The following is a 27,556-nucleotide window of genomic DNA, read 5'->3' on the forward strand; positions in this document are numbered from 1 at the left end:
ATATATATATATATATATATATATATATATATATATATAATATATATATATATATGTGTGTATATGTATATCAATGTGTATGTATGCATATATGTGTATATATATATGCATATATGTGTATATGTATATATATCCATATATGTATATATATATATATATATATATATATATATATATATATATATATATATATATATATATATATGTGTGTGTATATGTATACATATATATATACATACACATATATATATACATACACATATATATATACATACACATATATATACATATATGTAGATATGTCTGTATGTGTGTGTACATATATATATAAGTATATATGTATATGTGTGTATGTGAAAGTTTGACTGCTACATTGTTTACTTCTGTGACGACTTCCTTTTAAGTTTTGTAATCAATCAGAAATATCAAGCAGCTAAAACATGGATAAGTGTTTTTCCCATCGTGAATTGCAGGGGATTTAAATGGGTCTAATTTTTAATCATTTGTTGCGATTGGACGTTTTTTTTAAAAAGTCATGTGTGAGCATGTGTGTTTGCTTCTTGTCTTCATTTATTTGTGCCATGAGTGGGAGAGGTTGTTTGGATTGGGTCATACATACAAATGCTGTGCTGCATGAATAACGGTTATGAGCCTGAATTACTCATGATGTCCACAAGCTGCAGCAAATATATTGTCAGGTATTGAAAATGAAGTCGGAGGCACCCAGATTCCATCTTCAACTTGTGACGTTTAGCCAGCCAACATGGACACACTAGGTTTGGACACCCCTGCTCTAGAACTACAACTACAGAAGTGATATTTTTGCACCGAAACAAAGGTTTAAAAACTTGTTTTTGCAGACATTTCACATGCCTGAGTATTAATACACTATGTAATGTTTCTGGTTTGTCATGTCTTCGTGCAGGGGTGTCCAATTACTTCTGACCATTTTAAAAATACTATTACGAAATAAAACCCACATGGAATAAAAGAGCAAATAGGTGTAACGCAACGGGGAAAAGTTGACACAAAAAACTAGTGATGCCATATGTTAGCGATACAGATAGCTTCCTGCTTCCCAAGAATGATACAGAAAACCGATCAACCCAATTCGTGCACATAAACCTTTCTTTCCAGCGTAGGATGTAGTGACTTTCAAAAGGTTTTTTTTCAGGTGACCGATAAGGTTTGATGTGTTGAGGCGTGATGTTTTTTGACCCAGCAGATTTGCTCACATATCTGCTGGGTCAAAAGTATACATCCAGCAATGTTAATATTTGCTTACATGTCCCTTGGCAAGTTGACCTGCAATAAGGCGCTTTTGGTAGCCATCCACAAGCTTCTGCTTGAATTTTCGACCACAAAATTGGTCCAGTTCAGCTAAATGTGTTGCTTTTCTGACGTGGACTTGTTTCTTCAGCATTGTCCACACCTTTAAGTCAGGACTTTGGGAAGGCCATTCTAAAACCTTCATTCTAGCCTGATTTAGCCATTCCTTTACCACTTTTGAGGTGTGTTTGGGGTCATTGTCCTGTTGGAACACCCAACAAGACCCAACCTCCGTGCTGATGATTTTAGCTTGTCCTGAAGAATTTGGAGCTAATCCTCCTTTTTCATTGTCCCATTTAAAGCAGCAGTTCCATTGGCAGCAAAACAGGCCCAGCGCTTAATACTACCACCACCATGCTTGACGGTAGGCATGGTGTTCCTGGAATTGAAGGCCTCACCTTTTCTCCTCCAAACATATTGCTGGGTATTGTGGCCAAACAGCTCCATTTTTTCTGACATCACATGGACAAAGATAAGACCTTCTGGGGGAAAGTTCTGTTACGACCACGACTGTACGACACGAGCCGCAGAAAAGGAGCGCTTGATTTGTTCACCCTAACCCCCCTACAGCGCAGTACAGTACGGGTAATTTTTTTAAGCATTTTTTTTTCCCTTTTCCAACATCTATACATTAAATCTGCTTTATATCCAAATGGCGTCCGCATATTTAGATTGATCAGAATGCAGCCCTCAGTGGACAACAGCCCTGTCCCGGTGGTCAGCGATGGAGTCCGCCGTCTTTTTAACGTCCGGTTTTGGCCGACCGTTCGGCGTGATGTGGCGGTTTTTAAAAGGAAGCAGTAGAATGGATGTTCCTCCCTCCATCTTCCTCTCCTCCACCCTGGTCGTCCATCACTTGGTCTGCATGCCCTGTCACGTGGGCTTTGGAGCTGAAGATGAAAAATTAGACATTTAGAGGCTTTGCCAAATGTAAATATTGCAGTGTAAGAAAGGTATGTGGAAAATAATGTGACACTCATGTCAAAGAGGACATGTGATGATGTTCCCCCCATCTGACTTATAGAATGTTGCATAATCATGTTAAACAATGCCAAAGTGCCAACATCATTCCTCTGCCTGCCATGTGGGAGTGTTTGTGTTAACAATGACATCACTCATTGATGGGTTGAGGAAACACAAGATATGGTAAGATAAAGTAATCTAATCTAAGTCATCTAATAATACCAACAAACGATATGTGCTAACATACATTCTGGTAAAAGCAGCTTTGTTTTTGGATATAGAGGAGGGATGTCAACGTGGTTTTCATTGCTTGTAACAGCCAATAATGTATGAATTCACCTCTGGATTTCATTATTAATTATATATATATATATATATATATATATATATATATATATATATATATATATATATATATATATATATATATATATATATATATATATATATATATATATATATATATATATATATATATATATATATATATTTAAAGTAGACTGTCCATTTTACAGTAAAAACTTTACATTTACAACATTTTACTGTAAAATAGTGTTTTACGGTACATGTAAAAAACAGTAGCACTGTTTTTTTTGGGGGGGGTAGAGGTTTACGGAAAAATCTGGCAGCATTTTTGTGTTAAATTGACATTGTTTTTTTACAACATTATATTGTTCATGGAAAAACAGTACAAGTTATTTTTTTATTCTGGCAACTTAGCTGACAGTTTTTCTAAGTCATCTAATAATACCAACAAACGATATGTGCTAACATACATTCTGGTAAAAAGCAGCTTTTTTTTGGATATAGAGGAGGGATGTCAACGTGGTTTTCATTGCTTGTAACAGCCAATAATGTATGAATTCACCTCTGGATTTCATTATTAATTATATATATATATTTAAAGTAGACTGTCCAATTTACAGTAAAAACATTACATTTACAAAATGTTACTGTAAAAAAGTGTGTTAAGGTAAATATAAAAAAAGTACCACTGTTTTTTTTGGGGGGGAGGGGTGTTTACGGAAAAATCTGGCAGCTTAGTTGCCAGAATTTTTGTGTTAAATTGACATTGTTTTTTACAACATTATATTGTTCATGGGAAAACGGTACAAGTTTTTTTTTTATTCTGGCAACTTAGCTGCCAGTTTTTCTAAGTCATCTAATAATACCAACAAACGACATGCGCTAACATACATTCTGGTAAAAAGCAGCTTTTTTTTTGGATATAGAGGAGGGATGTCAACGTGGTTTTCATTGCTTGTAACAGCCAATAATGTATGAATTTGCCTCTGGATTTCATTGTTAATTATATATATATATTTAAAGTAGACTGTCCATTTTACAGTAAAAACTTTACATTTACAATATTTTATTATAAAATAGTGTTTTACGGTAAATGTAAAAAACAGTACCACTGTTTTTTTTTGGGGGGGTGGAGGTTTACGGAAAAATCTGGCAGAATTTGCCAGAATGTTTGTGTTAAATTGACATTGTTTTTACAACTTTATATTGTTCATGGGAAAACTGTACAAGTTAGTTTTTTGACATTGTTTTTTACAACATTATATTGTTCATGGGAAAACTGTACCAGTACTTTTCTTATTCTGGCAACTTAGCTGACAGTTTTTGTACCGTTAAAAACAAATGTACCGTCTTTCCATTTGCAGAAATACACCGTTAAAAACAACAACCCTAGATTTTACGGTCAAACATTGGCAGCTCAGTCAAAGTCAAAATACCAATGCCGTGTTTCCCATAAACTGCCAAGATACCTGTGGCGGTGGGGGCGTGGTTATGGGCGTGGTCACCATGACATCATCGAGTAATTTGCATAATTTACTACAATGATATGATTTTCTCTAAAAAGGCTAAAAAAACGTATACTTACTAATTAATAATAACAGTTTTGTTTTAAACGTCCATCCATCCTTCCATCCATTTTACAATATAATTACAACACTTTATGTACATAATTATATACAGATTTGAACAATAAGTTATTCACTGAAATATATTTATTAATTGTGGTTCTTACAAAAAATATATCTTATAAAATATAAAAGCTAAAATGTCTCTTAAAGCTCTGCCCCTTTAATTAGTGCATACTAAATAATTTAACTTTAGCCTACTACTACAACCATATTATTTACCAGCAACATAAAGTGAAACAGAGGCAGAGGTGTCCTGCCACAGTCAGTAACAAATAAACAGAAAACAGTAGTGGTCAAATACAAATAAGGCAACAAGAGAAGTATCCTACACTTCTCTTTTGTAAAGTAAATGTGAACAGCCTATATGGGCATCTACATCAACTATATGATTTGCCTGAGAAGCTGGACAGGAATATAAAAAATAAATAAATAAATAAATATTTTTTTAAATTTGTGGCGGACGTAATTATTTCGTGGCGGGCCGCCACAAATAAATGAATGTGTGGGAAACACTGCAATAATTGTCACACACACACGCAATTTGTCCTCTGCATTTGACCCATCCCCTTGTTCACTCCCTGGGAGGTGAGGGGAGCAGTGGGCAGCAGCGGTGGCCACGGCCGAGAATCATTTTTGATGATTTAACCCCCAATTCCAAGCCTTGATGCTGAGTGCCAAGCAGGGAGGTAATGGCTCCCATTTTTATAGTCTTTGGTATGACTCGGCCGGGGTTTGAACTCACGACCTACCCATCTCGGGGCGGACACTCTAACCACTAGGCCCCTGAGCAGGTCAGTCAACAGAATTGTAACGCAAAGAACAGTAGTAGTTTCTTTTTTCAATTTTACAGTAATATGCTGTAAAGAACAACGTCAAATGTATTGTCATTTTTATTAATATGATGGGTAGTTTGCTGTAAAGTTAAGTATTTTTTATTTATTTGTATTTGGACATGTTTGGAAAGTATGATAATATACTGTAATATTTGTTGCAATATTTGGTACTGAAGCAGTACATACATTTTTTTTCTGTCAAAATGAAAATGTACATTTAGTGAGAAAACTTGAAGTACTTTATTGACACATGTCATTTCCTGATAAAATGATGTGGCGGGCCAGATTTGACCCCCGGGCCTTGAGTTTGACACCTGTGGTATATACATATTTTTATTTATTTATTTATTTACAGACAGACATCATTTTGTATTACATTATTGTTTATTTTGCTAATATCAGAGTCCGTTCTGCAAGAAGGTCATCCCTACAAGCACACAGTTTATGGACAGTTCAAATATACATCATCATATAATATACATAATACAGTACGATACAATTCCTTTTCAAAATCTACCCACCAACAGGTTGACATTTGTAAAGTAGGAATCTTTAACATCAGTCTCAGTATGCTATTATTCAAATGTGATTAAAAGGTTGCATCTTGAAGATCATCTCATCACGCATACAGAGGTCAAGAGCAAAATAATGACACTAATGTCAATTCCTCCGCCATAAGGGGTGTGTTAAATGTACTAAGCATAACGTCGCAATACATTTAGCTTAAAAACGCTTTTTAAAAATGTTTAAAGAATGTCATTCTTTTATAAAGCTTTTATAAAGCTAACGTTTTTACACTTTAGATCAGTGTTTTTCAACCACTGTGCCACGGCAAACTAATGTGCGGTGAGATACAGAATTTCACCTATTTGGGTTAAAATATTTTTTGCAAAGCAGTAATTATAGTCTGCAAATGATGTGTTGTTGTTGAGTGTCGGTGCTGTCTAGAGCTCGGCAGAGTAACCGTGTAATACTCTTCCGTATCAGTAGGTGGCAGCAGGTAGCTAATTGCTTTGTAGATGTCAGGAACAGCGGAAGGCAGCGTGCAGGTAAAAAGGTGTCTAATGCTTAAACCAAAAATAAACAAAAGGTGAGTGCCCCTAAGAAAAGGCATTGAAGCTTAGGGAAGGCTATGCAGAACGAAACTAAAACTGAACTGGCTACAAAGTAAGCAAAAACAGAATGCTGGACGACAGCAAAGACTTACTGTGGAGCAAAGACGGCGTCCACAAAGTACATCCGAACATGACATGACAATCAACAATGTCCCCACAAAGAAGGATAAAAACAACTGAAATATTCTTGATTGCTAAACAGTGTTTCCCATAAACTGCCAAGATACCTGTGGCGGTGGGGGCGTGGTTGTGGGCGTGGTCACCATGACATCATCAAGTAATTTGCATAATTTACTACAATGATATGATTTTCTCTAAAAGGCTCAAAAAATGTATACTTACTAATTAATAATAACATTTTTGTTTTAAACGTCCATCCATCCATCCATTTTACAATATAATTACAACACTTTATGTACATATTTATATACAGATTTGAACAATAAGTTATTCACTGAAATATATTTATTAATTGTGGTTCTTACAAAAAATATATCTTATAAAAATATAAAAGCTAAAATGTCTCTTAAAGCTCTGCCCCTTTAATTAGTGCATACTAAATCATTTAACTTTAGCCTACTACTACAACCATATTATTTACCAGCAACATAAAGTGAAACAGAGGCAGAGGTGTCCTGCCACAGTCAGTAACAAATAAACAGAAAACAGTAGTGGTGGTAGATAGACACAAAGCTTCATCAAACATCTGATCCACTGAACATAGAGCTCCAAAAATCTTGATCCTACACTTCTCTTTTGTAAAGTAAATCTGAACAGCCAATATGGGCATCTACATCAACTATATGATCATCTACATCTACATCTACATCAACTATATGATCATCTACATCTACATCTACATCAACTATATGATCATCTACATCTACATCTACATCAACTATATGATCATCTACATCTACATCTACATCAACTATATGATTTGCCTGAGAAGCTGGACAGTACACCAAAAAAAAAAAAAAAAAAAAAAAAAAAAAAAAAATTCAAAAATAAAACATTTTTTTTTTGTGCCGGCCTTAATTCTTTCGTGGCGGGCCGCCACAAATAAATGAATGTGTGGGAAGCACTGCTAAAACAAAGTAGATGCGGGAAATATCGCTCAAAGGAAGACATGAAACTGCTACAGGAAAATACCAAAAAAAGAGAAAAAGCCACCAAAATAGGAGCGCAAGACAAGAACTAAAACACTACACACAGGAAAACAGCAAAAAAGTCCAAATAAGTCATGGCGTGATGTGACAGGTGGTGACAGTACACCTACTTTGAGACAAGAGCTATAGTGATGCATGCTTGGTTATGCTTTAAAGTCATATCCAACAATTGCGACAACGACTTTTTACTGTCAACCGAGTTTCGTTTTTTTAATGATTTCTGCTGGTGGTGTGCCTCCGCATTTTTTCAATGAAAAAAATGTTCCTTGGCTCAAAAAAGGTTGAAAAACACTGCTTTAGATGACCATCAAAGAGTGTACCTAATAAGGTGACCGCCAAATGTATATATTGTTTATTATAATAGCAGTACGTCTTCAAGATATACATTTACAGTATACATGTTCAAAATATAAATGATAATACTTTTGGAATGGGCGGGGCGTAGATGATTCCTATCACAATCTGGGTACGCCTCCAGAACAGGGTTGTAGGGTATACCGGTACTAGTATAGTATCGCGGTACTAATGAATCAAAAATGGTACTATACTCTGTTTGAAAAGTACCGCTTCCCCACATTTTCTTTTTAGCGGGCATGACGGGGCGTCGTCACGTCGCAACATTGCTGGTTTTACGAGCATCGGAGCATGTTGGGCAGCGCACACACACAGAGTACTTACAAGCAGACACAGTGTGTAGACAGAAAAGGGAGAATTTTGGTGTAAAAAGTAAAGATAAAGGTAAAGCAAAACACTGAAACTGTGCTTTAAGACATGGCTAGGTAGCTAGCAGTGTTTTTTTCCCCCTAAATCACTAATCCTGGCCTCCATGGCGACAAGTAAACTATGTTTCTTACATGTAGCATTATCACTGGAGGACGAGGAATAGCTAAACATGCTTCACTACACACCGTAGGAGGATACAATAGCTCACCGGCGTCACAATGTAAACAAACGCCATGGGTGGATCTACACCTGACATCCACTGTAATGATACCAAGTACAAGAGCGTATCTAGTCGATACAACTGTGATTACATCGATATTTTTTATCGTCACAAAATCTTTTTTTCCTTTTTAAAAAAAAATCATATTATGTTTATAAAGTCAGTAAATACGTCCCTGGACACATGAGGACTTTGAATATGACCAATGTATGATCCTGTAACTACTTGGTATCGGATCCATACCTAAATGTGTTGTATCATCCAAAACTAATGTCAAGTATCAAAGAAGGGAAGAATAAGTGATTATTACATTTGAACAGAAGTGTAGATAGAACATGTTAAAAGAGAAAACAGCGCGACACCTACCCTTTACATCAGTATTTCTTCATCAGTATTGGTTTATGAGGTATTATATTTTATTGCATGATCCTGTAACTACTTGGTATCGGATCCATACCTAAATGTGTGGTATCATCCAGAACTAATGTCAAGTATCAAAGAAGAGAAGAATAAGTGATTATTACATTTGAACAGAAGTGTAGATAGAACATGTTAAAACAGAAAATAATCAGATATTAAGAATAAATGAACAAGTAGATTAATAATCCTTTTTTACAGTTTGTCCCTCATAATTTTGACAAAATAATAGGTGTATAAATGACACAATATGTTACTGCATACGTCAGCAGACTAATTAGGAGTCTTTGTTCGTTTACTTACTACTAAAAGACAAGTTGTCTAGTATGTTCAACATTTTATTGAAGGACTAAATGACAATAATAAACATATGTTTCATGTACACTAAGATTTTTTGTTCAAATAAAGACAATAATGACATTTTTTGTGGTCCCCTTTATTTAGAATAGTATCGAAATAAATAGAGATGTCCGTCCCACTGGGGTGAGTTTTTCCTTGCCCGTATGTGGGCTCTGTACTGAGGATGTCGTTGTGGCTTGTACAGCCCTTTGAGACACTTGTGATTTAGGGCTATGTAAATAAACATTGATTGATTGATTGATTGATTGATAATATCGGTCTGCCGATATTATCGGCCGATAAATGCGTTAAAATGTAATATCGGAAATTATCGGTATCGTTTTTTTTATTATCGGTATCGGTTTTTTTTGTGTGTTTTTTTTTGTTTTTTTTTGTTTTTTTATTAAATCCACATAAAAACACAAGATACACTTACAATTAGTGCACCAACCCAAAAAAACTCCCTCCCCCATTTACACTCATTCACACAAAAGGGTTGTTTTTTTCTGTTATTAATATTCTGCTTCCTACATTATATATCAATATATATCAATACAGTCTGCAAGGGATACAGTCCGTAAGCACACATGATAGTGCGTGCTGCTGCTCCACTAATAATACTAACCTTTAACAGTTAATTTTACACATTTTCATTAATTACTAGTTTCTATGTAACTGTTTTTATATTGTTTTACTTTCTTTTTTATTCAAGAAAATGTTTTTAATTTATTTATCTTATTTTATTTGATTCATTTTTAAAAAAAGTACCTTATCTTCACCATACCTGGTTGTCCAAATTAGGCATAATAATGTGTTAATTCCACGACTGTATATATCGGTTGATATCGGTATCGGTTGATATCGGTATCGGTAATTAAAGAGTTGGACAATATCGGCATATCGGATATCGGCAAAAAGCCATTATCGGACATCCCTAGAAATAAATGTTGGTACTGGTACCAAAATATTGTTATCGGGACAACACTAGTACAGATTTGAACGTTTTGCAGACAGACTCAAAAAACAGGCTAAAAATGTGACTTTGGAGGGAAAAAAATCCCTTAAAATTTGCACCAAAGCATTTCCGAAGTTCTTCCCGTCGACATAGACGAGTCCTATTGTCATGTGCTTTTGAGTGAGGGTGAAGTGGTAGTTTTGAGTATTACAGACCACTTCGGGGCTCAGGTCAAAGTCTCAGATGGACTCGTTAGCTTTAATCCAGGCCTTGAAGTGCATCACAGTCGTGTCTGAAATACTCAAGTACGAGATATCAGTCAACGGAATAAATGCAATGTCTGCATCTTGAAGGCAAATATATTGAATATTGATACAAACAACGGCACCAAGTATACTTATCAGAGAAACTGTGGTACTTCATCAGCTAATTTGTTTAGCAGTCAAATGCTACTGACTCAATAAGCTGTCATTCCAACTTTGATGGTATCAGAACATCAATGAAATATCACAGGAGGATCCCAACGTGCTTCAAACGTCCAATATTTCCTGAAGCATTAGAAAACTCACGGAAGAAGAAGGATTCAATCACCAATAGAACTGAAAAACAACAACAAAAGGTAGGCAGAAGTGACAGTTTCAAGGTAAAATGTTTTAAAACAAGAGTCTCCGCATGAAGGTGTGTTACCATTGAGGATTTTCAAAAAGTAGCGCAGGATCTGTTTAAAGTGGTCACAAATGGCAGTACTGGAAACACCGCGTGGGCAATTAATCCATTCATCCATCCATTCATCCAGCATTGTTCTGTACCACTTCACCTTATTAGGATCACAGGTGAGAACAAGGGTGAACCCCGGACATAGTCAGTCACGGGGGTACTTATAGACTAACAACCTTTCTGGTATTCACCGCTATTGAGAGTGTTCTTGGAACCTAAGATGTTTTAGGGATCTGGGAGGAAACCAGACCAAGCCCACGGATCCCAAAGTTCCCAAAGAGGCGTTGAGCTGTTGCAGGTTTTGATTGATTGATTGAGACTTTTGTTAGTAGATTGCACAGTACAGTACATATTCCGTACAATTGACCACTAAATGGTAACACCCCAATAAGTTTTTCAACTTGTTTAAGTCGGGTCCACTTAAATCAATTCATGGTATAGGACTTAAAACCAAGTAACAAACAGAAAAAGCGCTATATAAATGTAATTCACTTCACTTCACTTCACTTCCGCTTATCCGAGGTCGGGTCACAGGGGCAGCAGCCTAACAGAGAAGCCCAGACTTTCCTCTCCCCCGCCACTTGGTGCAGCTCTTCCCGGGGGATCCCGAGGCGTTCCCAGGCCAGCCAGGAGACATAGTCTTCCCAACGTGTCCTGGGTCTTCCCCGTGGCCTCCTGCCGGTCGGACATGCCCTAAACACCTCCCTAGGGAGGCGTTCGGGTGGCATCCTGACCAGATGCCCGAACCACCTCATCTGGCTCCTCTCCATGTGGAGGAGCAACGGCTTTACTCTGAGCTCCCCCCGGATGACAGAGCTTCTCACCCTATCTCTAAGGGAGAGACCCGCCACCTGGCGGAGGAAACTCATTTGGGCCGCTTGTACCCGTGATCTTGTCCTTTCGGTCATAACCCAAAGCTCATGACCATAGGTGAGGATGGGAACGTCGATCGACCGGTAAATTGAGAGCTTTGCCTTCCGGCTCAGCTCCTTCTTCACCACAACGGATCGATACAGCGTCCGCATTACTGAAGACGCCGCACCGATCCGCCTGTCGATCTCACCATCCACTCCCCCCCCACTCGTGAACAAGACTCCGAGGTACTTGAACTCCTCCACTTGGGGCAAGATCTCCTCCCCAACTTGGAGATGGCACTCCACCCTTTTCCAGGTGAGAACCATGGACTCGGACTTGGAGGTGCTGATTCTCATCCCAGTCGCTTCACACTCGGCTGCGAACCGATCCAGTGAGAGCTGAAGATCCTGGCCAGTTGAAGCCATCAGGACCACATCCTGCAGCCACCAAACCGGATCCCCTCAGCGCCCTAACTGCGCCTCGAAATTCTGTCCATAAAAGTTATGAACAGAATCGGTGCTATATTGTTTTTAAAATGATAAAGTGATTGGAAAAGGTTGATTATAAGTTGCAATAATGCCAAATAGCCAAAGGAATAGTAAACATTGAGAAAGGTTTTACCAGTTTTGCTTGGAATCCTGGTTCTCGTTTGACTGTTTTCTGTACAAATCTAGGTTGACTTCTGCGTTTTTAGGCCACCTTGTGACCATGAACAGCTTAAATGGTAAAAGAAATGGAAATATTTTACAGCTGTTGCACTTGGTAAAGATAAATACTCGAAGTCGAGCATCTCGAGGCGGTGGGATTCACCTAATATATACGCTCAGGAATACGCACCGTCTTAGGAGAACCTCCGTCAAACATTGTCGGAGCGATATCAAATATCCGCTGTGACGGCTCACAGGATGTGAAGGATATGGAGGGCAAGCCTCCGCCATTTCAATGAATTCTCTAGATGTTGACACTAGAAGATGCTGAGCATGGAGCAGAATACAGAGCAGCTGGACTGTCCAAAGTTCCACTCAGGGATGCTTGTCGTCTAATACCAGCCAGCTCAACAGAGGAATTGTTCCTGGACTAAGGTTTTATTTATGTATTTATTTCTTTGACAGGGACAGTACAGGTAAGCCATGTCAAAGTACATAAGACTTCTAGCCACAGGCTCATTTGCAACCCTCGTCCCTGGTTAGACTTTTAAAGAAAAGTGAAGAAACACATACAACAAGATTAAGACAAGTACAAAATAAAAGTAAATTACCAATATTTGGCCCCATTTGTGCGTACTATCAATCAATCAATCAATGTTTACTTATATAGCCCTAAATCACGAGTGTCTCAAAGGGCTGCACAAGCCACGACATCCTCGGCTCAGATCCCACATCAGGGCAAAGAAAAACTCAACCCAATGGGACAATGAGAAACCTTGGAGAGGACCACAGATGTAGGGAACCCCCCCCCCCCCCACCGGTGCAATGGACGTTGAGTGGATCTAGCATAATATTGTGAGAGTCCAGTCCATAGTGGATCTAACATAATAGTGTGAGAGTCCAGTCCATAGTGGATCTAACATAATAGTGTGAGAGTCCAGTCCATAGTGGATCTAACATAATAGTGTGATTCCAGTCCATAGTGGATCCAACATAATAGTGAGAGTCCAGTCCATAGTGGATCTAACATAATAGTGTGAGAGTCCAGTCCATAGTGGATCTAACATAATATTGAGAGTCCAGTCCATAGTGGATCTAACATAATAGTGTGAGAGTACAGTCCATAGTGGATCTAACATAATAGTGAGAGAGTCCAGTCCATAGTGGATCTAACATAATATTGAGAGTCCAGTCCATAGTGGATCTAACATAATAGTGAGAGTCCAGTCCATAGTGGATCTAACATAATAGTGAGAGTCCAGTCCATAGTGGATCTAACATAATAGTGAGAGTCCAGTCCATAGTGGATCTAACATAATAGTGAGAGTCCAGTCCATAGTGGATCTAACATAATAGTGTGAGAGTCCAGTCCATAGTGGATCTAACATAATATTGAGAGTCCAGTCCATAGTGGATCTAACATAATAGTGAGAGTCCAGTCCATAGTGGATCTAACATAATAGTGAGAGTCCAGTCCATAGTGGATCTAACATAATAGTGAGAGTCCAGTCCATAGTGGATCTAACATAATAGTGTGAGAGTCCAGTCCATAGTGGATCTAACATAATAGTGAGAGTCCAGTCCATAGTGGATCTAACATAATAGTGAGAGTCCAGTCCATAGTGGATCTAACATAATAGTGTGAGAGTCCAGTCCATAGTGGATCTAACATAATAGTGAGAGTCCACACCCAGTTCTAGTACACACACTTCTGATTTTCCTTAAGCCACTTTTTCAGTTTTGTGGAGGAAAGTTTCTTGTCTGACTGTGACTTTAACTCCGGTGGCAAAGACTTCCACAGATGTGAGGTCTTCACTGAGAACTCAGACTGACCCAGAGTGGTCCAGACTGACCCAGAGTGGTCCAGACTGACCCAGAGTGGTCCAGACTGACTCAGAGTGGTCCGTCCGGCGCCTTTTCACTCTATAGATCCCTCCGCCTGCACACCTTCACTACTGTACCTTTGTATTTCTTTACACATCACATCAGGGGCTAGTCCATTAAGACACAGCTTTAAAAAATGAGAAATTTTGTAAAATGATCAAAACTCATCATGTTATATTTTTTGGGTAATATGGCAGTGATGATGCTTCATTGTTGTTTGGTGTGGTGGTCAAAAGTGTACATACACGTGTAAAGAACATCATGTCATGGCTGTCTTGACTTTACAATCATTTCTTATTTTTTTGTGATGTAGTGATTGGAGCACATACTTGTTGCTCACAAAAACATTCATGAAGTTTGCTTCTTTGATGAATTTATTATGGCTCTACTGAAAATGTGAGGGTGAAAAGTATACATACAGCAATGTTAATATTTGCTTACATGTCCCTTGGCAAGTTGACCTGCAATAAGGCGCTTTTGGTAGCCATCCACAAGCTTCTGCTTGACCACTTGACCACTCCTTTTGACAAAATTGGTGCAGTTCAGCTAAATATGTTGGTTTTCTGACATGGACTTGTTTCTTCAGCATTGTCCACACCTTTAAGTCAGGACTTTGGGAAGGCCATTCTAAAACCTTCATTCTAGCCTGATTTAGCCATTCCTTTACTACTTTTGAGGTGTGTTTGGGCTCATTGTCCTGTTGGAACACCCAACAAGACCCAACCTCCGGGCTGATGATTTTAGCTTGTCCTGAAGAATTTGGAGCTAATCCTCCATTTACTCTCTGTAAAGCAGCAGTTCCATTGGCAGCAAAACAGGCCCAGAGCATAATACCACCACCACCATGCTTGACGGTAGGAATGGTGTTCCTGGTATTAAAGGCCTCACCTTTACTCCTCCAAACATATTGCTGGGTATTGTGGCCAAACCGCTCAATTTGTGTTTCATCTGACCACAGAACTTTCCTCCAGAACAGGCCTGGGTAATTATTTTGACTCGGGGGGCCAAATTTAGAGAATAAAAATGTGTCTGGGGGCCGGTGTATCTATTTTTTTAGGAAAAATAATACAAAACCTCACAATAAAGTCTGATTGAATGCTAAAAATGCTATGACAGACCTTCTTAAAAACGGAATGGAATTTTAAATGTTTCTATGAACGATCAAACCCTGACTATTGAGAACATATGAACATCACACCCCCTCTCAATCGACATATTTTACAATCAAGCCACACCCACACTGCTCGGTGCCTCGTCTGACCTGCTGTGACGTAGATTACCATAGTAACTGGTAGGATTGTACGGTATACGGGTATTAGTATAGTACCGCGATACTAATGAATCATATTCGGTACCGTACTGCCTCTGAAAAGTACCGGTCCACCGCACCCTAAGATTTTTTGTTAAAATAAAGCCAATAATGCAATTTTTTGTGGTCCCCTTTATTTAGAAAAGTACCGAAAAGTATCGAAATAATATTGGTGTCAGGACAACACTAGTCACTAAAATATCATGCAAAAGCACAGATTCCAACCATAGAAATATTGTGTATTGTTGAAGACTTACGGTCATTAGAAAACATGAGTGCACATCATAATGGCAGCTACACTTTACATCTTAAAGGCCTACTGAAATGATTTTTTTTATTTAAACGGGAATAGCAGATCCATTCTATGTGTCATACTTGATCATTTCGCGATATTGCCATATTTTTGCTGAAAGGATTTAGTAGAGAAAATCGACGATAAAGTTCGCAACTTTTGCTCGCTGATAAAAAAAAGCCTTGCCTGTAGCGGAAGTAGCGTGACGTCACAGGAGCTAGTATTCCTCACAATTCCCCGTTGTTTACAATGGAGCGAGAGAGATTCGGACCGAGAAAGTGATGATTACCCCATTAATTTGAGCGAGGATGAAAGATTTGTAGATGAGGAACGTTACAGTGAATGACTTGAGAGGCAGCGATGGACGTATCTTTTTTCGCTCTGACCGTAACTTAGGTACAAGCTGGCTCATTGGATTCCACACTCTCCTTTTTCTATTGTAGATCACAGATTTGTATTTTAAACCACCTGGGATACTATATCCTCTTGAAAATGAGAGTCCAGAACGCGAAATGGACATTCAGTGCCTTTTATCTCCACGACAATACATCGGCGAAATGCTTAAGCTACGAGCTAACGTGATAGCATCGTGCTTTAACTGCATATAGAAACAAAAAAATAAAGCCCTGACTGGAAGGATAGATAGAAAATCAACAATACTATTAAACCGTGGACATGTAAATACACGGTTAATGCTTTCCAGGCTGGCGAAGGTTAACAATGCTGTGCTAACGACGCCATTGAAGCTAACTTAGCAACCGGACTGCACAGAGCTATGCTAAAAACATTAGCTCTCCACCTACGCCAGCCAGCCCTCATCTACTCATCAACACCCGTGCTCACCTGCGTTCCAGCGATCGGCAGAAGGACGAAGGACTTCACCCGATGCGTTTGGCGGCCCGGAGACGTAGGAAGTCAAGGTGAGGTCGGCGGCTAGCGCGGCTAGCGCGGCTAGCGCGGCTAGCGCGGCTAGCGCTCCAACAAAGTCCTCCTGGTTGTGTTGCTGTAGTCCGCTGCTAATACACCGATCCCACCTACAACTGTCTTCTTTGCAGCCTTCATTGTTCATTAAACAAATTGCAAAAGATGTCCAGAATACTGTGGAATTATGAAATGAAAACAGAGCTTTTTGTATAGGATTCTACGGGTACCATAACTTCCGTTACTCGGACTTCGTCACGCGCATACGTCATCATACCGCGACGTTTCAGCATGATATTTCCCGGGAAGTTTTAAAAGTCACTTTATAAGTTAACCCGGCCGTATTGGCATGTGTTGCAATGTTAAGATTTCATCATTGATATATAAACTATCAGACTGCGTGGTCGGTAGTAGGAGGTTTCAGTAGGCCTTTAAAGATATAAAAAATCATTTGGGAATGTCCGGCGGGCCAGATTGAAAAGCTTAACGGGCCGCATGTGGCCCCCGGGCCTTCATTTGCCCAGGTCTGCTCCAGAAGGTCTTATCTTGGGGCGGTATAGCTCGGTTGGTAGAGCGGCCGTGCCAGCAACTTGAGGGTTGCAGGTTCGATCCCCGCTTCCGCCATCCTAGTCACTGCCGTTGTGTCCTTGGGCAAGACACTTTACCCACCTGCTCCCAGTGCCACCCACACTGGTTTGAATGTAACTTAGATATTGGGTTTCACTATGTAAAGCGCTTTGAGTCACTTGAGAAAAAGCGCTATATAAATGTAATTCACTTCACTTCACTTCACATCTTTGACCATGTGATGCCAGATGGGATACAATCATTGCATGCATGTAAACTTGTTGTCCAGAGATATGAAGGTATGTTCTAATTGCAGAATTGGCCACTGTTCTTAGTTTTTGCTGAAGCTCCCCTGGGAGAATACTTCCAGTTCCCTGGTGTCAATCTGGGGAGGCAATCCTGAATCCTGATGGGGTTTTGCACCAGTATCAAGCTCAGTTCCCTTCCACCTTTAGAATAATGGACATCTCGGTATAATACCTCCAACGAAAGCCACCTAGAAAAGTAGGAAATATAGAAGTCATTTTCAGTCAGTTTGTATTATGTAGACTTCTGTTATTGTTAAGTTACCCAGTGGAGCTTTAACCTCGTTCACCCGAGCGGATACTCCCGCTCTGCTTGCACCTGTTGCAAAAATACATTACGCCTTCAAAATTGCTCCTTTCCGGGCCGGCTTCACGTCGCTGTTTTCGACCAATAAAAGTTGAGTGGCAATAAAAGTTGATGTTTTCTTTAACCACAAGGGCCCGTAGCTGTTTCTCCTTCACGTCGTTTTCATTGGACCAAAGCATCTGCCATAAAAACAGGGATTTTTTTTTTTAGGTCTTCCGGGAGCTAAGGGCGGCGCCCGTTATTGCCAAGAGAACCCCTTGACCATTAAGAAGGTGCCTTGAAGCCAGCTGAAGAAAGTGTGAGAACTCTCGCAAATTGACAAAGCCAGAAGCGCGCAATTAGCCACCGCCGCAGGATTACGGAGTCTGTCCTGTGAGGTGGCATTGGACCGTGTCCCTCGGGAAGTCCTGTGGGGAGTGCTCAGAGAGTATGGGGTATCGGACTGTCTGATTGTGGCGGTCCGCTCCCTGTATGATCAGTGTCAGAGCTTGGTCCGCATTGCCGGCAGTAAGTCGGACACGTTTCCAGTGAGGGTTGGACTCCGCCAAGGCTGCCCTTTGTCACCCATTCTGTTCAGAACTTTTATGGACAGAATTTCTAGGCGCAGTCAAGGCGTTGAGGGGATCCGGTTTGGTGGCTGCAGGATTAGGTCTCTGCTTTTTGCAGATGATGTGGTCCTGATGGCTTCATCTGGCCAGGATCTTCAGCTCTCACTGGATCGGTTCGCAGCCAAGTGAAGCGACCGGGATGAGAATCAGCACCTCCAAGTCCGAGTCCATGGTTCTCGCCCGGAAAAGGGTGGAGTGTCATCTCCGGGTTGGGGAGGAGACCCTGCCCCAAGTGGAGGAGTTCAAGTACCTGGGAGTCTTGTTCACGAGTGAGGGAAGAGTGGATCGTGAGGTTGACAGGCGGATCGGTGCGGCGTCTTCAGTAATGCGGACGCTGTATCGATCCGTTGTGGTAAAGAAGGAGCTGAGCCGGAAGGCAAAGCTCTCAATTTACCGGTCGATCTACGTTCCCATCCTAACCTATGGTCATGAGCTTTGGGTCATGACCGAAAGGACAAGATCACGGGTACAAGCGGCTGAAATGAGTTTCCTCCGCCGGGTGGCGGGTCTCTCCCTTAGAGATAGGGTGAGAAGCTCTGTCATCCGGGGGGAGCTCAGAGTAAACCTGCTGCTCCTCCACATGGAGAGGAGCCAGATGAGGTGGTTCGGGCATCTGCTCAGGATGCCACCCGAACGCCTCCCTAGGGAGGTGTTTAGGGCACGTCCGACTGGTAGGAGGCCACGGGGAAGACCCAGGACACGTTGGGAAGACTATGTCTCCCGGCTGGCCTGGGAACGCCTCGGTATCCCCCGGGTGGAGCTGGACGAAGTGGCTGGGGAGAGGAAAGTCTGGGTTTCCCTGCTTAGGCTGCTGCCCCCGCGACCCGACCTCAGATAAGCGGAAGAAGATGGATGGATGGATGGACAAGGGCCCGCAGCTGTTTCTCCTTCACGTTGTTTTCATTGGACCAAAGCATCAGCCATAAAAACATGGATTTTTTTTTAGGTCTTTCGGGAGCTAAGGGCGGTGCCCGTTACTGCCAAGAGAACCCCTTGACCATTAAGAAGGTGCCTCGGAGCCAGCTGAAGAAAGTGTGAGAACTCTCGCAAATTGACAAAGCCAGAAGCGCGCAATTAGCCACCGCCGCTGGATTACGGAGTCGGTCCCGTGAGGTACTCGCTCTGTCACATATTCATGTCCCCCGCCTTATTCCACGGTTAGCGCCACATTACCATTATTCATGGCGGACAGTGGCTCCGCGCCGTCTAAATTGTTCCTGGCTTCTAGAAGGATGAGGGATGGTACACGTGTGTAACATCCCCTTTTAATCATGTTTGATTATCCGAGAGCTCAGCCTCCGACTAAGGCCCTTGTTGTTTGGAATGGCTTGTGCTGATTACACAGCATTTTACCACGCATGAGTGGATCCGAGTCGGGCCCATATGTTTCTTTTTTTTTTTTGAACATACTCCCTTTGGAAGCTCATTTATTTCGAGTACTTGAGTCACGTCATCCTCGCCGCTAACCCCTTTCACAGATTCCACGTTGTGTGGGATTCAATTTGACGAAAGCCCGGAATTAAAGTAAGATTGTCTGGCGACACGTTCGAAGTAGACAGCCAGATGAAGAGCGTTGCCCCCCCTGCTGTCACAAAAAACACGGTATCGGTAGCGGCCTCTTCCACGTGGGTAAGCAGCTGTGAGAGCTGCTGTCTGTTAATTTAGTCAGACTTCGCTAAAATATCAATCATCAGGTGAGGACTACACACCGAGAATCTTTCTCTAATTTTACTTTGAATTGTAGAGTGTGGATTATATTCATCCATCATGTGAAGCTCTGATCCTTCATACACTACCACACTACTTCATACACTATATTGTCAAAAGTATTTGGCCACCCGCCTTGACTCACAAATGACCTTGAAGTGCAATCCCATTCCTAACCCATAGGGTTCAATATGATGTTGCAGCTATTACAGCTTCAACTCTTCTGGGAAGGCTGTCCACAAGGTTGCGGAGTGTGTTTATAGGAATTTTCCACCTGAGGTGTTCTGTCGGGTTCAGGTCAGGACTCTGTGCAGGCCAGTCAAGTTCATCCACACCAGACTCTGTTATCCACGGGCCGTACTTATCAAGCTTCTCAGAATGACTCCTAAGAAGTCTGCTAAGAGTTGACTTAAGAGTAAATAAATTCTTCGCTGAAAGCTGCACTTAAAAGTTAGTTATCAAGCGTCTTACTCACACTTTCAGCGAAGTGTAGGACTGAATCTTAAGTGTCACACTCAGAGCTGAATTACGACATTACTATGTGCCGTAAACGGAATTTTAGGTGACGTCATTTCTGTGTCCATAGAAATGACCAATCACGGAAGGGAATCCGTTGTCTAAGAATAAAGAAATATCTTGGAAATATTTAAGTGGACAATGGGAGTGTATATTTTGATAATAAACTACAAAATAATACAAAACAAACTAGTCCCCGCCGGCACTCACGCTACCGCTCCCTCTCTTCTCTCGCCCACACACTCACTGACGTCACTCACCTCACGGCCACACACATACGCTACTGTCATAACATTTTCTTTCCAATTCATTAATTAGGCAACTAATTTGAAACTGGTGTGGGTGGCTCTATATATACTAGCTCACTGCAGCCACATGCAGAAATCAACATGGAATCGAAAAGTATTAAATCTGTGACAAAAATAATACCCGCTCTGTCTGAACGATACCGTTTGATCAGCTGCTCGTCATCAAACAAATCCAGAACATCGTTCCGATCCCTGAATGTTCGCGCACGTCTCTCTCGCCTCAGTGCCACCCCCTGCTGGCAACTCCTAACCACTTAAGACACCTCTGAGGGTCTCTTAAATATCGTGGAGAGTAGGAGTGATTCTTAGACTTAAGAACGTTGATAAAAAGCTTTTATTCTTAAGTTTGAGAGTAGGACTAAATTTCGCAAATTCTCAGGACTTAAGTGTAAAATGGCACTCTAAGAAGCTTGATAAGTACGGCCCCTGGTCTTCATGGCCCTTGCTTTGTGCACTGGTGCACAGTCATGTTGGAAGAGGAAGGGGCCCCAAATGTCCAAAATGTTTTGGTGTCCTGGAGCATTCAAAGTTCCTTTCACTGGAACTAAGGGGCCAAGCCCAACTCATGAAAAACAACCCCACACCATAATTCCTCAGCCACCAAATTTCACACTCGCCACAATGCAGGCCCAAATTTATACCGTTGTCCTGGCAACCTCCAAACCCAGACTGGTCCATCAGATTGCCAGATGGAAAAGCGTGATTCATCAGTCCAGAGAAGGCGTCTCCACTGCTCTAGAATCCAGTGGTGATGTCCTTTACACTACTGGTGATGTATGGCTTAGATGCAGCTGCACGGCCATGGAAACGCATTCCATAAAGCTCTCTGCATACTGTACGTGGAAAGCGCATCGGTGAGGTCACACACTGATGTTGGCGGAGAAGGCCTGGCTCTCAGTCTCCGTTCTAATTCATCCCCAAGGTGTTCTGCCGGGTTCAGGTCAGGACTCTGTGCAGGCCAGTCAAGTTCATCCACACCAGACTCTGTCATCCATGTCTTCATGGACCTTGCTTTGTGCACTGGTGCACAGTCATGTTGGAAGAGGAAGGGGCCCCAAATGTCCAAAATGTTTTGGTGTCCTGGAGCATTCAAAGTTCCTTTCACTGGAACTAAGGGGCCTAGCCCAACTCCTGAAAAACAACCCCACACCATAATTCCTCAGCCACAATGCAGGCCCAAATTTATACCGTTGTCCTGGCAACCTCCAAACCCAGACTGGTCCATCAGATTGCCAGATGGAAAAGCGTGATTCATCAGTCCAGAGAAGGCGTCTCCACTGCTCTAGAATCCAGTGGTGATGTCCTTTACACCACTGCATCCCACGCTTTGCATTGGACTTGGTGATGCATGGCTTAGATGCAGCTGCACGGCCATGGAAACGCATTCCATGAAGCTCTCTGCGTACTGTACGTTGAAAGCGCATCGGTGAGGTCACACACTGATGTTGGCGGAGAAGGCCTGGCTCTCAGTCTCCGTTCTAATTGATTTTATTTTTATTAAGGATCCCCATTAGCTGGTTGCCTCAACAACCCACTAGTCTTCCTGGGGTCCACAATTCAATAGAATTACAAGTAAAAGCATATAATTATAACTACACAATACAGAAAAAAATAAAAGCATCAATAAAAAAACAAGCAAACAATTTACAGTCACAGAATAATAATTACCATATAAATATAACTACACAATATAAAACCAAACAAATCATCAATGAGCATTGAATTCATCCCCAAGGTGTTCTGCCGGGTTCAGGTCAGGACTCTGTGCAGGCCAGTCAAGTTCATCCACACCAGACTCTGTCATCCATGTCTTCATGGACCTGGCTTTGTGCACTGGTGCACAGTCATGTTGGAAGAGGAAGAAGCCCGCTCCAAACTGTTCCCACAAGGTTGGGAGTGTGGAATGGTCCAAAATGTTTTGGTATCCTGTATCATTCAAAGTCCCTTTCACTGGAACTAAGGGGCCAAGCTCAACTCCTGAAAAACAACCCCACACCATAATTCCTCCTCCACCAAATTCCACACTCGGCACAATGCAGTCCGAAATGTAGCGTTCTCCTGGCAACCTCCAAACCCAGACTGGTCCATCAGATGGAAAAGTGTTATTCATCAGTCGTCTCCACTGCTCTAGAGTCCAGTGGCATAATCAATCAATCAATCAATCAATGTTTATTTATATAGCCCTAAATCACAAGTGTCTCAAAGGGCTGGACATGCTTTACACCACTGCATCCCACGCTTTGCATTGGACTTGGTGATGTATGGCTTAGATGCAGCTGCTCGGCCATGGAAACCCATTCCACGAAGCTCTCTGCATACTGTACGTGGGCTAATTGGAAGGTCACATGAAGTTTGGAGCTCTGTAGCAAGTGACTGTGCAGAAAGTCTCTGCACTATGCTGACCTCTCTGTCAGTTTACGTGGCCTACCACTTGGTTGCTGTTGTTCCCAAACTCTTCACTTTTCTTATAATAAAGTTGACTTTGGAATATTTAGGAGGGAGGAAATTTCACGACTGGATTTGTTGCACAGGCGGCATCCTGTGACAGTTCCACGCTGGAAATCACTGAGAGCGGCCCATTCTTTCACAAATATTTGTAGAAACAGTTTTCATGCTTGATATCTCTTCCTCTCATTATGGGATGCACATTTGACCGGTCAGTAGACTCTTTAAAGTTCCCGTAAACAGACTTGCTGATGAAAAACTAAAGGTGTGTTTCCCAGAGAACTGAGTGGCAATGATGGATAGCACACGGTGCTGTGTTTTACAGCCACACCAAGGAAAATAACTCCGCCATTCATCATTTTCCCGAGCGAGGAGTAGTGGTGGCATTCACCACGACTGTTTACCCAAACAATATCTATTTATGGGCTTTGCGTTCAAGTCCGCATCACACATTCTGTGAATGCAAAAATGAGGACTATGAAAGGATTGTTTACTCACCACATATACTTATTACTAAAGCCACAAGTAGTGAAGTTTTCACGTTGTGTAAATGCTAAATAAAAAGAGAACACAACAAATCATTTTCAACTTATATTCAATTGAATAGACTGCAAAGACAAGATATTTCATGTTCACACTGAGAAACTTTGTTATTCTTTGCAAATAATCATGAACGTAGAATTTAATGGCAGCAACACATTGCAAAAAAGGCATTTTTACCACTGTGTTACATGGCCTTTCCTTTTAACAACACTCAGTAAAGGTTTGGGAAGTGAGGAGACACATTTTTGAAGTGGAATTCTTTCCCATTCTTGCTTGATGTACAGCTTAAGTTGTTCAACAGTCTCCCTTCTCATATTTTAGCTGCCACACATTTTCAATGTCTGGACTACAGGCAGGCCAGTCTAGTACCCGCACTCTTTTACTATGAAGCCACGTTGATGTAACACGTGGCTTGGCGTTGTCTTGCTGAAATAAGCAGGGGCGTCCATGGTAACGTTGCTTGGATGGCAACATATGTTGCTCCAAAAGCTGTATGTACCTTTCAGCATTAATGGTGCCTTCCCAGATGTGTAAGTTACCCATGTCTTGGGCACTAATACACCCCCATACCATCACACATGCTGCCTTTTACACTTTCACCCTAGAACAATCCGGATGGTTCTTTTCCTCTTTTTTCCGGAGGACACGACGTCCACAGTTTCCAAAAACAATTTGAAATGTGGACTCGTCAGACCACAGAACACTTTTCCACTTTGTATCAGTCCATCTTAGATGAGCTCGGGCCCAGCGAAGCCGACGGCGTTTCTGGGTGTTGTTGATAAATTGGCTTTGGCTTTGCATAGTAGAGTTTTAACTTGCACTTACAGATGTAGCGACCAACTGTGGTTACTGACAGTGGTTTTCTGAAGGGTTCCTGAGCCCATGTGGTGATATCCTTTACACACTGATTTATGCTTTTTGATGCAGTACCGCCTGAGGGATCCGAGGTGTGTAATATCATGGCTTACGTGCAGTGATTTCTCCAGATTCTCTGAACCTTTTGATGATATTACGGAGCGTAGATGGTGAAATCCCTAAATTCCTTGCAATAGCTGCTTGAGAAATGTTGTTCTTAAACAATTTGCTCAGGCATTTGTTGACAAAGTGGTGACCCTCGCCCCGTCCTTGTTTGTGAATGACTGAGCATTTCATGGAAGCTGCTTTTATACCCAATCATGGCACCCACCTGTTCCCAATTAGCCTGTTCACCTGTGAGATGTTCCAAATAAGTGTTTGATGAGCATTCCTCAACTTTCTCAGTCTTTTTTGCCACTCGTGCCAGCTTTTTTGAAACATGTTGCAGGCATCAAATTCTAAATGAGCTCATATTTGCAAAAAATAACAGCAAAGTTTTCCAGTTGGAACGTTAAATATCTTGTCTTTGCAGTCTATTCAATTGAATATAAGTTGAAAAGGATTTGTTGTATTCTCTTGTTATTGACCATTTACACAATGTGACAAGGCGACTTCATCTTTCTTGCAAGACGGAGTATTTTTCTGAAGTGTAAAAGACATCCATCCCCTCCAAATGATTAGTTGTACCAGACACACATCAGCTGCTACCAAAGTATTGAAATCCTCTTGACTGTTTTCTACGCTGCAGCTGTAATGTGCACAATGTTGCTCTTCTTCACAATCCTTACGCTCATTGTCTTCTTCACAACTCGCTATCAAGTGTGTGAATAGCCGTTTGACCTCCATCTCCAGCAAGTGTGCAGACACTCTCATGGTGCATAACTACAAACACCGTTTCCATATGAGTTGGGAAATGGTGTTAGATGTAAATATAAACAGAATACAATGATTTGCAAATCATTTTCAAGCCATATTCAGTTGAATATGCTACAAAGACAACATATTTGATGGTCAAACTGATAAACTTGCAAATAATAATTAACTTTATAATTTGATGGCAGCAACACGTGACAAAGAAGTTGTGAAAGGTGGCAATAAATACTGATAAAGTTGAGGAATGCTCATCAAACACTTATTTGGAACATCCCACAGGTGAACAGGCTAATTGGGAACAGGTGGGTGCCATGATTGGCTATAAAAGTAGATTCCATGAAATGCTCAGTCATTCACAAACAAGGATGGGGCGAGGGTCACCACTTTGTCAACAAATGCCTGAGCAAATTGTTGAACAGTTTAAGAACAACATTTCTCAAGCAGCTATTGCAAGGAATTGAGGGATTTCACCATCTACGCTCTGTAATATCATCAAAGGGTTGAGAGAATGTGGAGAAATCACTGCACGTAAGCAGCTAAGCCCGTGACCTTCCATCCCTCAGGCTGTACTGCATCAACAAGCCACATCAGTGTGTAAAGGATATCACCACATGGGCTCAGGAACACTTCAGAAACCCACTGTCAGTAACTACAGTTGGTCGCTACATCTGTAAGTGCAAGTTAAAACTCTCCTATGCAAGGCGAAAACCGTTTATCAACAACACCCAGAAACGCTGTCGGCTTCGCTGGGCCTGAGCTCATCTAAGATGGACTGATACGAAGTGGAAAAGTGTTCTGTGGTCTGACGAGTCCACATTTCAAATTGTTTTTGGAAACTGTGGACGTCGTGTCCTCCGGACCAAAGAGGAAAAGAACCATATATCAATGATGAAATCTTAACATTGCAACACATGCCAATACGGCTGGGTTAACTTATAAAGTGACATTTTAAATTTCCCGGGAAATATCCGGCTGAAAACGTCTCGGTATGATGACGTATGCGCGTGACGTCACGGATTGAACGGAAGTATTGGGACACCATTGGATCCAATACAAACAGCGTCTGTTTTCATCGCAAAATTCCACAGTATTCTGGACATCTGTGTTGGTGAATCTTTTGCAATTTGTTTAATGAACAATGGAGACCGCAAAGAAGAAAGTTGTAGGGGGGATCGGTGTATTAGCGGATGGCTGCAGCAACACAGGCAGGAGGACTTTGATTTGGATAGCAGACGCGCTAGCCGCCGACCGCACCGATCATCGGGTGAAGTTCTTCGTCGCGCCGTCGATCGCTGGAACGCAGGTGGGCACGGGTGTTGATGAGCAGATGAGGGCTGGCGTAGGTGGAGAGCTAATGTTTTTAGCATAGCTCTGTCGAGGTCCCGTAGCTAAGTTAGCTTCAATGGCGTCGTTAGCAACAGCATTGCTAGGCTTCGCCAGGCTGCACAGCATTAACCGTGTGGTTACATGTCCAGGGTTTGGTTCGGTGTCTCCTGATAGTAGAAGTAATACTAGTCTTGGAAATAGTATTGCTAATCTTCTGTCTATCCTTCCAGTCAGGGGCTTATTTCTTCTGTTTCTATCCGCAGTTAAGCACGATGCTATCACGTTAGCTCCGAAGCTAAAGTGCTTCACCGATGTATTGTCGTGGAGATAAAAGTCACTGTGAATGTCCATTTCGCGTTCTCGACTCTCATTTTCAAGAGGATATAGTATCCCAGGTGGTTTAAAATACAAATCCGTGATCCACAATAGAAAAAGGACAAAGTGTGGAATCCAATGAGCCCTTGAACCTAAGTTACGGTCAGAGCGAAAAAAGATACACCCTGGCGTCCTGCACTGCACTCTAATCCTTCACTCTCACTTTCCTCATCCACAAATCTTTCATCCTCGCTCAAAT

At 41.3% G+C, this 27,556-nt stretch overlaps 1 protein-coding gene across 2 annotated transcripts in view; it reads left to right on the plus strand.

Moving 5' to 3' along the window:
* negr1 (neuronal growth regulator 1) overlaps nt 1-27,556 on the plus strand; it is a 366,662-nt gene that overhangs the window by 1,225 nt on the left and 337,881 nt on the right. The gene's annotated exons all lie outside the window — the stretch shown is intronic.

The sequence above is a fragment of the Entelurus aequoreus genome, linkage group LG19, assembly GCF_033978785.1.
Source record: "Entelurus aequoreus isolate RoL-2023_Sb linkage group LG19, RoL_Eaeq_v1.1, whole genome shotgun sequence".
Classification (NCBI taxonomy): domain Eukaryota; kingdom Metazoa; phylum Chordata; class Actinopteri; order Syngnathiformes; family Syngnathidae; genus Entelurus; species Entelurus aequoreus.